Raw genomic sequence first — 13,274 nt, forward strand, 5'->3', positions numbered from 1 at the left:
CAGATTTTTTTAAAAGGAAATATTTTTTTTCCTTTGGGCTGCTGGAAAGCAGGTTTTAAGCTGAAAGCAGTAAGGGTTTTTTTTGTCTCTGCTTGGGGGCCAGAGCAGAGACAAAAGGGAATTGTCTTTTGTGAGCTGGAGTTTTCTCTACCTAAAGGCAGGGTAGTTAACCTCCTGCAGAGAAATTCACAAGTCTTCACAGACCTGAAGTTGTTTTTACCTAAGAGCAACTAGAGGAGCTTTCTGTCTGTTTGCCTGGAGACAAAGGTGTTGTGTTTTTTTTGTTTTTTTTTTAAAAGGATTTTCCTGTAGGCGGACAATCACTATCAGAGAACATCGGTATCCGGTTACAGCACAACCTATTTTTGTTTTGACAAGCCACGTTTTTTTTGTTTGTTTGTTTTAGTTCTAACTTTCGGGTGTAAAGTTAGTTAAAAACAGAGAGGCAAACATGACAGAAACCAAGGAAACAGCCAAAGAGGCTGTCCACAGGAGAGCTATGGAGGCAAAGGAAAAAGCCCAAGAGGCTGCCCACAGGAGAGCTATGGAGACAAAGGAAAAAGAATGGAAGCATGCTGAGGAGGAAAGGGAGGCTGCCCACAGGAGAGCTATGGAGGCAAGGGAAAAAGAAATGGAGGAAAAGGAAAAAGAGAGGAAGCATGCCGAGGAGGAGAAGGAAAAAGAGAGGAAGCATGCACTGGAGATGGAGAAGGCAAAGGCTGAGCGGAATCTACTGGATAACCCTAACAATCCTTCCCCAACAATCCACAAATGGGAGCAACTATGTCCACAGTATGATGAATCCAGTGATATTGCTGAATATTTTCTCACCTTTGAGAGACTGTGCACTCTCCATAAAATTCCTGAAGCTCACAAGATGACCATATTGGTCGCAAAATTAACTGGAAGAGCTCTGGACATATTCAATAAGATGCCTATTGATGAGGCTTCTGACTGTAATAAGTTCAAGGATTTGGTTTTAAAGCAATTTCAAATTACATCTGAAACATACAGAGTAAAATTTTGAACCCTTAAGAGAGGGCCTGGACTAAGTAATGTAGATTATCTAAACCAGATGAAGGATCTGTTAGATAAATGGGTCCAAGGAAGGGGTGTCACTAGCTTTGAAGGAATGTGTGATTTGATAGCTCAGGAGCAATTCCTGAATATGTCCAAGGAGGAAATAAAACAGTGTTTATGGGATAAGGAAGTGGACTCAGCATAAAGTCTTGCTGCTTATGCTGATCGATACGAGCAGTCCCAGACCGCCAGAGAGACGGGGCAACCCAGAACAAAACGGGTGGAGGGAGGAGAGAGGAACAACCCTGGTCACAGTTGGAGCAGATAGCAGACGGGACACCCTCACACTATACCCTACTACCGGGGGCAGCCTAAGGCCCCAGCTACACACCAAGGAATACTCCAGACACCTTATCGTCCTGCCACACCGTTCTCCAGCAACCCACCTCGCCCCAGTGACCCATCAGCTGGATGATGTTTTAAATGTAATGAGCCGGTGCATGTGAAAGCCAACTGCCCCAAGAACCTCAACAGATTACAGTTCATTGCACCGGAATCACACCAGAGGTCCTCAGGCCCAGATACCTCCCAGATACCCTCAGAGTGGAGGGAAACTGTGAGTGTGGGCGGGAAGTCACCGCGTGGAAGGACACCGGAGCACAAGTGTCAGCTATCCATGCTTCCTTAGAGGACCCCAATTTAATCGACCCAGAGATCCAGGTGACAATTCAACCCTTCAAGTCCAACTCTTTCAATTTGCCTGTTGGTTAGACGCTTGGTGGTGGCAGCAATAAAGTCCAGGGGCAAAAGATAAAATAGTTTGTACCTTGGGGAAGTTTTAGCCTAAGCTGGTAAAAATAAGCTTAGGGGGTTTTTCATGCAGGTCCCCACATCTGTACCCTAGAGTTCAGAGCGGGGAAGGAACCTTGACAGTAAGTAATATAGGCTTCATTCCACAGGGACTGCTAGCTGTTACTTAAATCTGTATCTTATATGTATAGGGCACAGAGGACATCAGAAGGGTCCTACTGTTCTAAGTACTATACAGTCATGTTGAAACAACTCTTCCTGATTCCTATTTTTTGGAAAGAATTCCTCTTCCTTTACCCTGTTGGCTTTTCTCCATTTTGTATTAAATTAAATGTAAATGACTTCATAGAGCAAATAAGAGGAAGAACTAGTGTTTGTAAAACACAAACTTCATTTTCATCTCTCTTAATTACAATAATATCCTTCAACACTAGGGCTATGTTGAAGGATATTATTGTATTTATATTGATATTGTACTATAATTTAATTTATATTATTAACGTAGCCCTAGTGTTGAATCCTTCAACACTAGGGCTATGTTGAGGCAGTAGCTCACTAAAATAGCAGGAGCTTCTTTCTGGGTGTATGTGGATTCATTGATGTGGCAGCCAGTATAATGAGTAGGTGATTATTCTCAGTATAAATGCTATAATATAATTCTGAATAGTTGGTGTGGTAAGCAGTAAAAGAAAGCATTGACCCAGAGGCTTTAGCTCTCTGACAGAAGTCAATGGAACAAGCTCTTCTCTCCAAAGACTCTACAATGAAAAACTGTTAATGCAAAGCTGTACTTTAGTGCTTGGACCAGGATATGGCTCCTGCCCAAATCCAGCCATCATGATATGCAATCTCCTGAGCTGCCAAAGCTTCAGAAAGCCTCAAGTAGTAGTTACTTGGCAGAAGCCCCACCACCAAACAATCTGAGCTACATCTGGTGATGCCCATAATGTGCAGAGAAGTGATGCAAATGAGCAACTCAATTCCTAGACTCCTTTTCTTTCAATCTTCCCATTCACATAGCACATGATATTTAATCCAGTTTCAGGCAGGAGCCAGATTTGTAGAACTGAGGCTGGATGAGAGCCAGCCCTGTTTATTTAAGGGGGTAGCACGTTACCGGTTCCTCAAACTGCTGCAGTGTGCTCCATTCCCATCATGGTATTTGGGGCAGTTAGCTCCTTTTACTTTTGCCTGATTGACTTCCATCAGATGCCTTCGCTGTACTGTACCTTTATGCTGCAGCCATCTTAAGTTTCTTCTCTGAGTAACTTCCATCCCTTTGAATCTGGTAGTGAGGAAAGGGAGATAGATTTCCTATACAGTTAGACTGCATCCCCTGCCATTGTGACCATGTCCCTGCATTACCATAAGTCGTGCATAAGTCATCCAGTCTAGTAGAGCTTTTCCAGCCCTAGCTTCTAGGATCCCAGTTGTGATGTGAGTCAGCGTGGGTGGCTGTTACCTTCAGCCCTACAAAAAGTAATTCTGTGGAATGCTACAGTCACTTATGAGGCTAGACTTCTGCCTCAGTAGCTTCCGTAGCCTCAGAGGTAAGGTTAAGATTTTGTCATGGTTATTTTTAGGAAATGTCACGGACAGATGGTGGGCAATAAACAAAAATTCACAGGAGCTCTGACCTGCCAGTGACTTCTACTAAAAATAACGGGGAAGAGGGGGCGGGAGGGGGTAAATGACACCTGGATCCCCATTGGAGGGACTGACAGCCACAGCCCTGGCTCCAGGCCCTGCTGAAGCCCCGGGTACACAGCCCTGGCTGAAGCCACTGGGGCAAGGGGACACACAGCCCAGCTCCGGCCCCGGCTGAAGCCACAGGGAGCAGAGGGGCACACGGTGCCAGCCAAAGCCACAGGTGAGGGGGACACAGCCCCGGCTCCGGCCAAAGTCGCTAACAGCTGAAGTCAAAGTCACAGGTCTCATAAAGCCACAGAATCTGTAACTTCCCTGCTATCCCTTATACATAGGCCAGCCAACACCTGGCTGAATCGTCATTGGATCAGGCCCCATTGGGTACGTCTATGCTGCAGCTGGGAGTGAGCCTCGCAGTCCCAGCAAACAGACTGGCGCTAGCTCGGCTTGAGCTAACATGCTAACAATAGCAGTGTGGATGCTGAGGTGTAGGCTCTGAAACCCATCCCATCCCCTGGCTGTCTGGCCTGAGCTGCCACCCAAGCCACGTCTACAGTGCTATTTTCAGCACATTAGTGTGAGCGCAGCTAACACAAAGTCTCTCTTCCCAGGCCAGGAGGGTTACCTGCAGCTGCAGTGAGGACATGTCCATTGTGTCAACTAACCAGCACACTACAACTGTAAGACCTGCCACGCTGGGTCAGGCCAATGGTTCAGCAGGCCCCCCGGATCCTGTCTCGGACAGCGGCCAATACCAGAGCTTCAGGGGGAGCGTAGAGAACAGGGCGCTTTTGGAGCTTTTGTTGAAGCATTAATTAGGCCACACATCCTTAAACATCCCACGTGGGCAGCTTTGTTAAATCGTGATGTCTGTCCAAAAAACAGGCTCGATTTCAGAAGCCAAACAGCTCCAATACCACATTACAGGTAGGAAGGCTCAGGGCAGGGCTCTCAACCACAAACGGCTTCTCCGCTCCCTCCCACCTCCCTGCTCCACCACAGCTAGCAAGAGAGTCTGCCTCCCAGCAGACTGTGAACACCCACCCCAGAAAATTCTTCAGCACAGAGCTGCTTCTGGGCTCAGGGCCAGCAAGACTCCATCCCAGTTCCTACTGCCACGGAGCAGCTCAGCCCACACATTGCTTATCTTTGTGAGGCCAGGTGCAGGATCAGGCAGCAGGGAGAGGCAGGACACGCACGCACGCCCTATCAGGACCAGTGCTGCATTACCCCTTCTCTGCACCACTGTACCCTGTGAAGGCTCCTCTTATCCAAGAGAAAAAGGAGTGTTTTGAGAATAGCTCAGGGCTAGCCAAGCACCTAGGGTTTAGTCTCTCGCTACTTTTGAGTTTATTTTCAGGCAAAATGAAAAAGAACATTTGTTAGCTGCCAGCCTCATGGAGCCCCCAGATCCATCTGCCACAGACACAGGAGTGAGTATTTTCTTCAGTATTGACTTGAATTCATCATGGTTTGAGAGCAAGGCTTGGGAAGCAGTTACACCAAGACATCCTGGCTCTAGAAAAACACATGGTTGCCAGGGAAGGTCTAAGAGTTGCTGAAGATGTTTTAAGGGCTTCTAAAATCTTCCTCCCAACAGATTGCTGTGTTTTACAAGGAATGCCATTGGTGCGTCAAACCTGGGAAGGAACAGACGGGACTACCAGGAATTCTGTAGAATCTCACAGCTGGTCAGTTCATCTATTTCCTTTTGTCAGCTGCTTCACACTCCTCCCTAATAACCTCTTTGAAGGGGGATAGCCTGTTGGTTTAGTTTTCAAGAGGAGGTTATTGGCCCTTGGCTTTAGGCCGCTCAGCCTCTCTCTGGCTGGCTTTCCATGGTGGCCACTACTTTCATCTACACTGCTTCAAACATATCCAGTGTGACAGGGTCAGGCCAGATGGCTACAGGAGAGTGTTCCTATTGGGATCTGGGAAGTGGACGGGCAAAGCCTGAGCTGCCACCCAAGCCACGTCTACAGTGCTATTTTCAGCACATTAGTGTGAGCGCAGCTAACACAAGTCTCTCTACCCAGCCCAGGAGGTCTCTCTACCCACCGCTAAAGGATCCCCCCAGCCTAAGAGGGGGATCCACAGGACCTGAATACCAAATGAGTACGGGGGACAACTAATGAAATAACAGGGACAGAAGTGTGGTCAAAGGGTCAAACAAAGGGAACCAGACAGGGACACCGAGCAGAGAACCCCGGACAGCGCCCACTGCTCCTCAAAGACACCACCCAGAGGAACTCTGCCCAGATACGTGAATGGACGGAGGATTGGAAATAGGCCCCACAGCCACAGGAGACTCCATCAGCCAACCTCCTCACACTGGTTTTATAGATGGCCACTTTAGCTAGGGCCAGGAGGAGGTTGGCCAGGAGGTCCCGCGACTTTGTGTGGCCACAGATAGGGAGTGCATAAATAAGAAGGTGAGGGGAAAAGTGCAACCAAAACCTTAAAAAAATGTCTAAGAGGAGCCAGAATAGGGGCTGCAGCCTGGCATACTCTAAGTAAATGTGTGCCAGGGTTTCCCTCACACCACAAAAGGGGCAGGTATCCGGGATAGGGGTGAACCATGCCAAGTACACCCCTATGCTCACGGCCCCGTGGAGGAGCCACCAACTTATATCCCCGGCGGGCCTCGGGACCAGGGTAGAGTATAGGCTGGCCCACCGGGGCTCCTCACCCTCTAGAGGTGTCAGGAGGTCCCACCACTTTGTGTCGTTGTGGGATGCGAGGGTGAGGACGTGAAGGGTGTGGAGCACGAGCGTGTATAGATGCTTCCTTGGCGCGGTCTGGAAGCAGACTGGCTGCAGATTGTGCAGCTGGCTCACGGTGACGGGGCAGGGAGCCAGGGGTGGAGGGTGGGAGGGGCACGCCCTCGTGCAGGATCCGGTCGAGGTAAACCCGAGCAGTGGGCGGCAAAGCGGCCCTCACCTCCTGAAGTACGCGCCGGGGAGTACGAGGCTTGGAGAGCCCCATGCGCTGAGCGAGCGTCAGGGGATCCAGCCAGTCTCCCTGGTAGTAATCCAGGTCTCCGACTCTGGTGACTTCTGCCAGGACCAACCTCTGGTGCACTGAGGGGGACTCCGCACACGGAGCTGGGGATTGTGTAGCAGGGGCTCTGTGAGGAGATCTGCCCCCTTGGTGGCCGCCACAGACCTGGTCACCGAGAACAGTTTCCAGGTCCGGTGGAGGTCTTGGTAGAAGACCGGCAGCCCGGAGAGGTCTCGCGGAAGACCTCTCGGATCGAGATAAAAGGAGCTGCCGGTCGTATCGGAGCCCTCGGACATGGACATGGACCTGAGTGTGCAGACACTTCAAGCCCTGCCCTCCCTCCTACAGGGGTAGATGGAGAACCCCTACAGGGACCCAGTGCAGTCCTGACCAAAAGAACTCCAAAATCGATGTCTGAAGGGTGGCCAGGAAACCCAGGGCTAGGACCAGGGTGTGAGCCGGTACCAGAGCATGGACAAGATTAGTTGATTAAGCACCAGTGCTCTCCCTCAAAGGGAGAGGCACCGGAGTATCCTGTACATTTCCCGAGCCGCTCTATCACCCTGCCCTCTAAATCGTGCCAGTTCTCCGGCGGAGAGGGATGAGTGGCAGAGAGGTAAATGCCGAGATAGAGCAGTGGACCTGCACTCCACCGGATGGCCTGAAGCATGGGTGGGAGGGAGCTCGCCTGCCAGCCGTCCCCGACCACCAGGCCAGAGCTCTTGACCCAGTTGACCCGGGCCTGGCAAGCCTCCACCCGCGCCAAGTTGCCTGGGTCCTGGACCACGAGGAGCACGTCATCAGGGTATGCCGACAGGACCAGCTGCAGCTCCGGCTCCCGCAGCACCAACCCTGTCAACCTCCTTCGGAGGAGACAGAGGAAGGGCTCGATCGCCAGAGCGTACAGCTGGCCTGAGAGGGGGCACCCCTGCCATACTCCTCGCCCCGAAGCTGACCGGTTCGGTCAGGGTCCAGTTGAGCCTGACCAGACACTCTGCGGAGGTGTACAGTGCCCAGAGAAAACCCACAAACTGGGGTCCGAAGCCAAACGCTCACAGAGTGTTCAGGAGATACCCGTGATCCACCCTGTCGAACGCCTTCTCCTGATCCAAGGACAGGAGGGCGAACGACAGACCATCCCTACACCCGAGTTCCAAAAGGTCCCGGACCAGATACAGGTTGTCAAAAATACTGCAGCCCAGGATGGTGTAGGTCTGGTCTGGGTGGACCACGTCCACCAGCACGGACCCTAGCCGCAGCGAGGTTGCTTTTGCCACGATTTTGTAGTCTGTGCTGAGGAGCGAGACGGGACACCAATTTCGTAAATCGCGGAGGTCCCCCTTCTTCGGCAATAAGGCGAGCACCACTCGCCTGCACGAAAGAGGGAGGACCCTGCTCTGCAGAGACTCGGCCCAGACGGTGACTAGATCTGGGCTGAGGACGTCCCAGAACACACGGTAGAACTCCACGGTCAGCCCGTCCATGCCTGGAGATTTATTGGTGGGCCTGCGACGGAGGGCTTGCGAGAACTCAACCAGAGTGAGAGGCAGCTCTAGCCGGTCTCGGTCGCCCGCACTGACCGTAGAGAGCTCCTCCCAGAGCACTCTGCAAGTGTTAGGATCGGTCAGATCCGGGGAGAAAAGGCTTGCGTAGAAGGCTCTCACTCTCCCGCACATCTCCACCGGATCCATGAGGGGGGTGCCGTCTTCTGCCAGAAGGCAGGTGACGTGTTTCTTGGCCCCCCTCCTTTTCTCCAGGGCGTAGAAGAAGGGGGAGCCGTGATCCATCTCCTGAAGGAGGTGGATGAGGGATCGAACAAAGGCACCCCGGGCCCGATGGTCCTCGAGGGCCCGGCGCTCCTCCCGCTTCTCCCGACATGCTTCGCAGAGGGGCGGATCCTCAGGGCTGGCAGCCAGACGCCTCTCCAGCTCTAAGACCTCCGTTCCAACTGCTCTATCGCCGCATCCCTCCGTCAGCTGGCACCCCGGGTGTAGTCACGGCAGAAGAGCCGGGCGCGCACCTTCCCCAGGTCCCACCACCGCTGAGTCGAGGGAAAGGCATGCTGCTGCCCTTGCCAGGCCAGCCAGAACTCCCGGAAGGACACCACAAAGCCCACATCCTCTACCAAGATGTTGTTGAAATGCTAATAGGCCGGCCCCGGCCTCTCCGCGCAGAGAGAGGCTGTCACGGTGGCTAAATGATGGTCAGAAAATGGGGCCGGCCGGATGCTGGAGGAGTGGGCTCGTGAAAGGTGGAAGTATGATAAATAAATGTGGTCCAACCAGGAGTGGCGCGACCGATGGGCCTCCACCCGGACAAAGGTGAAGGTGGAAATGTCATCCAGGTGGTGGTCGCACCAGACGTCCACCAGGGAGTGATGTTCGACTATCTCCTGGAGGACGTCTGCGGCGGTCGGGCACTGCTCCGTCACCGAACTGTCCCGCTCCTCGAGGTTGGTGTTGAAGTCCCCGCCCAGGACCAGGCACTCGTGAGGATCGAAGGTGCCGAGGAAGGCAGACGCCTGCTGATAGAATCTCAGCCGCTCTGGGCCCGATGTCGGGGAATAGACGTTAACGAGGTTGACCACGAGCCCCTCCATACGGACCCGGAGGTGCAGCAGGCGGTCCGGCACAGCCTCAGCGACCCCCAGCACCTCGGGCCGTAGGTCGGGGGAGAACAAGGTCGCCACTCCAGCCGTACGAACTGTGAGATGGCTAAAGTAGACCCTGTCCCCCCATTCCAGCCGCCAGCTGTCTTCGGTGGCTGGATCTGTATGGGTCTCCTGCAGGAAGACCACAGAGTACCCCACCCCATCCCCCCCGAAAGTAAGGAGAGCACCTGGGACCTGCGAAGACCCATCCTACAGCCCCGGGTGTTCAATGTTGCAATGATGAGTGGTGCCATGAGGAGGGCTGGGGGGGGATCCTCGCTGGCATGGACACTCGTGGCCCCTATTGGGCCACGCAGCAAACCATGACCTACCCTGTAGGTGAGTAATGAGTCACAGAAGCTGCAGACTCGCTGGTAGGCTGCGGCGGCCTGCTTCCTGGTCTTTTTTCCCTCCCCCATAAGGGCCCTTGCGGCTCGGAGGTTCTGACGAAAGTCCCCCCATCGCTGGAGAGCAAGCTGTACCTTGTTGCAGGAGCCACGGACGTCTTCTAAAAACTCCTGCGGCTCCTCTCGCAGTGCGTGGGGGGGGTGGGATTATTGTCTCCTGGTCATCCCCTGACACAGCCCCGTGGCCCACCAAGACGGGAAGGCAAGGTGCGGACCCCCGATGGGGTGCCCAATGGGCTGGCGCCACCCGGCCCACCTCGAACCCTGGGGTACTAGGGGGCGGTGGAGGGAAGATAGCAGCCCCTAGTGGGTCCGGACAGAGAAACACAAAGGCCGCTCCCTGGGGGTCATTTGCTGGAAAAGGGAAGGAGACAGCCCCAGGAGTGGCAACAACATCGCAGGAGGTGTAGGGGATAGGGACAGGGTCGACATCTTGGTAGGGCCGGGGTTAGGGACAAGGGCAGGGGCAGAGGTGAGAGTCTGGGCTCCAGAAGCCAAGCAGCTGGGTGGTGGCACCTCCCGCTCAGGCTCAAGAGTTTGGGGGGTAGGGAGGGGGCTCTATGGTGGGTTTGGCAGCCACGGCATCAGGAGGTGGACTATCTTCTGTAGGGCCCCCACCCGGAAAGGAGATCGATTGCTCCACACCAACGAGGTGTGCCCCTGTGGCTTGGGTCCCGGCCGCGTGGCACTGGCCGTCGCCTCAACAGGCTCGGCGGCCGTCAGCAGGGTGCCTTCTGCGGCTGGGTTGATGGAGGAATCCAGGGGCTCCTCGGAGGTGGGAGCGGAAGCAACGGTTAGGGGGAGGGAGCATGAGGAAAGGGGGGCTGGAGTGAGGTCGCCCAGATCGAGGCCCGCTGGCAAAGGGTCGTCCTCCCCCTGGGTGACCAGGGTCAGACCCAGGGCCTCAATTTCCTCGTAAATGGAGGGGAGATCACTTTCCGCCACCCCGGGATTCTCCCCGCCAGCACCCGCCGCGACGGTCACCTCGGGGCTCACAGGGGCTTCAGATGATACCGGGGCAGGACGGGCGATATGACCCTCCGGTGCTGCCACGTCTTCCCCAGCCGGCACCGGTGGATGGATCGCACCTGTGGGCAAAGCAGAAGGCTCGGCATCAATGTTCCCCTTTCTGGTTTTCTGGGGGCCTCCGCATCAGATGGGAGGCGCGGAGCTCGAGCCTTCTGCTTGCCCCGCTTCCGCTGTACTAGGGCCCAGCCCTCCATGGCATCATCTGGGGGCTGGCTAGCAGAGGTGGTGTCAGGGGGCAAAGGCGATGGCTCAGGGACTCGGGAGGGGGTAACGGTGGGGCAGCAAGAGGAAGGGAAGATTCCCCCTGGAGTGGGTCCTCTCCTTTGCCCAGCAGTACCCCTGCCGCACCCTCCTCCACAGGCCCCGCCAGATGGCACGCAGCGGAGGCGGGGCTCTCCCGCTCCTCTGGGCATAGTGGGGGAGGTGCCCTGTAGAGTAGTGCGCCCGGCAATGGGCCCCCTGGTAGGGGACCAGGAACGACCCCTCGAGTGCCTCTCCACCACACGCCGCTGGCGGCAGTTGAAGTCGCACCTGCCGGCGGAACGAGAGGATGTGACAGAGGGCGGGGTCTTTGCAGCCCAACGGGAGAGGGCTGACAACGGAGATGGGTTTCCCCAGGGTGGAGAGAGCGGGTAATAAGGCGACATTGGGAAGAAAAGGAGGGACAGAGAGCAGGACTAACCAGACGCCCAGGTCCTCTAGCGGCTCTAGGGGGACGAACACGCCCCCCACCGCCAGGCCCTTCTCCACCACGTCCTGGGTGGCGGCCTCCGATGCTAAGACGACGACCTTTCCGTACATTTTGGAGGCCGCCACAATGGCTGTGGGCCCCACCACCCTTGCCAAGGCCCGCACGCAGGTCTCCCCGAGGGGCAAGGCAGGCACCAGGAGGCAACGGACGCCGTGCTTCCTGGTCAAGGTCGGGAAGGAGGAGGGTCCAATCTTTAAAAAAGGGAAGAAGGAGGATCCTGGGAACTACAGGCCAGTCAGCCTTACCTCAGTCCCCGGAAAAATCATGGAGCAGGTCCTCAAGGAATCAATCCTGAAGCACTTACACGAGAGGAAAGTGATCAGGAACAGTCAGCATGGATTCACCAAGGGAAGGTCATGCCTGACTAATCTAATCGCCTTCTATGATGAGATTACTGATTCTGTGGATGAAGGGAAAGCAGTGGATGTATTGTTTCTTGACTTTAGCAAAGCTTTTGACATGGTCTCCCACAGTATTCTTGTCAGCAAGTTAAAGAAGTATGGGCTGGATGAATGTACTATAAGGTGGGTAGAAAGTTGGCTAGATTGTCGGGCTCAACGGGTAGTGATCAATGGCTCCATGTCTAGTTGGCAGCCGGTGTCAAGTGGAGTGCCCCAGGGGTCGGTCCTGGGGCCGGTTTTGTTCAATATCTTCATAAATGATCTGGAGGATGGTGTGGATTGCACTCTCAGCAAATTTGCGGATGATACTAAACTGGGAGGAGTGGTAGATACGCTGGAGGGCAGAGATAGGATACAGAGGGACCTAGACAAATTGGAGGATTGGGCCAAAAGAAACCTGATGAGGTTCAATAAGGATAAGTGCAGGGTTCTGCACTTAGGACGGAAGAACCCAATGCTCAGCTACAGACTAGGGACCGAATGGCTAGGCAGCAGTTCTGCGGAAAAGGACCTAGGGGTTACAGTGGACGAGAAGCTGGATATGAGTCAGCAGTGTGCCCTTGTTGCCAAGAAGGCCAATAGTATTTTGGGATGTATAAGTAGGGGCATAGCAAGCAGATCGAGGGACGTGATCGTTCCCCTCTATTCGACATTGGTGAGGCCTCATCTGGAGTACTGTGTCCAGTTTTGGGCCCCACACTACAAGAAGGATGTGAATAAATTGGAGAGAGTCCAGCGAAGGGCAACAAAAATTATTAGGGGTCTGGAACACATGACTTATGAGGAGAGGCTGAGGGAACTGGGATTGTTTAGTCTGCAGAAGAGAAGAATGAGGGGGGATTTGATTGCTGCTTTCAACTACCTGAGAGGTGGTTCCAGAGAGGATGGTTCTAGACTATTCTCAGTGGTAGAAGAGGACAGGACAAGGAGTAATGGTCTCAAGTTGCAGTGGGGGAGGTTTAGGTTGGACATTAGGAAAAACTTTTTCACTAGGAGGGTGGTGAAACACTGGAATGTGTTACCTAGGGAGGTGGTAGAATCTCCTTCCTTGGAAGTTTTTAAGGTCAGGCTTGACAAAGCCTTGGCTGGGATGATTTGATTGGGGATTGGTCCAGCTTTGAGCAGGGGGTTGGACTAGATGACCTCCTGAGGTCCCTTCCAACCCTGATATTCTATGATTCTAAGGGGCCCCGGCCGCTATAGATGGTAGCGGAGGCGGCAGGTGGGAGAGATGATGTAGTGGCAGGCGGGGAGGCTGTCGCCACCTGGGCGTACGCCCTGGGGGCCGGGGCACCTGTAGAGCTGGTGGAGGGAACAGCGGGGAGGGACGCCGCAGCCGGTGGTGGGGCCACGGCCGTGGGGGCAGCCCCTGCCATGGAGGGCTTGGTCTTTTTTGCGGGGCCCTCCCAGCTGGCTTGGGGGGCTTCTCCAGAGGCGGAGGGGGTGAGGGAGGTGGCAGCAGCGGAGGTCGTTCCGGTGCCCACGCCCCAGCAGGGGCAGCAGCAGGTGGTTCGGCTGCTGCAGCGGAGGTAGAGGCTCGGGGGGGGGCAATGGGGCAG

The sequence above is a fragment of the Natator depressus genome, chromosome 1 (assembly GCF_965152275.1).
Source record: "Natator depressus isolate rNatDep1 chromosome 1, rNatDep2.hap1, whole genome shotgun sequence".
Classification (NCBI taxonomy): domain Eukaryota; kingdom Metazoa; phylum Chordata; order Testudines; family Cheloniidae; genus Natator; species Natator depressus.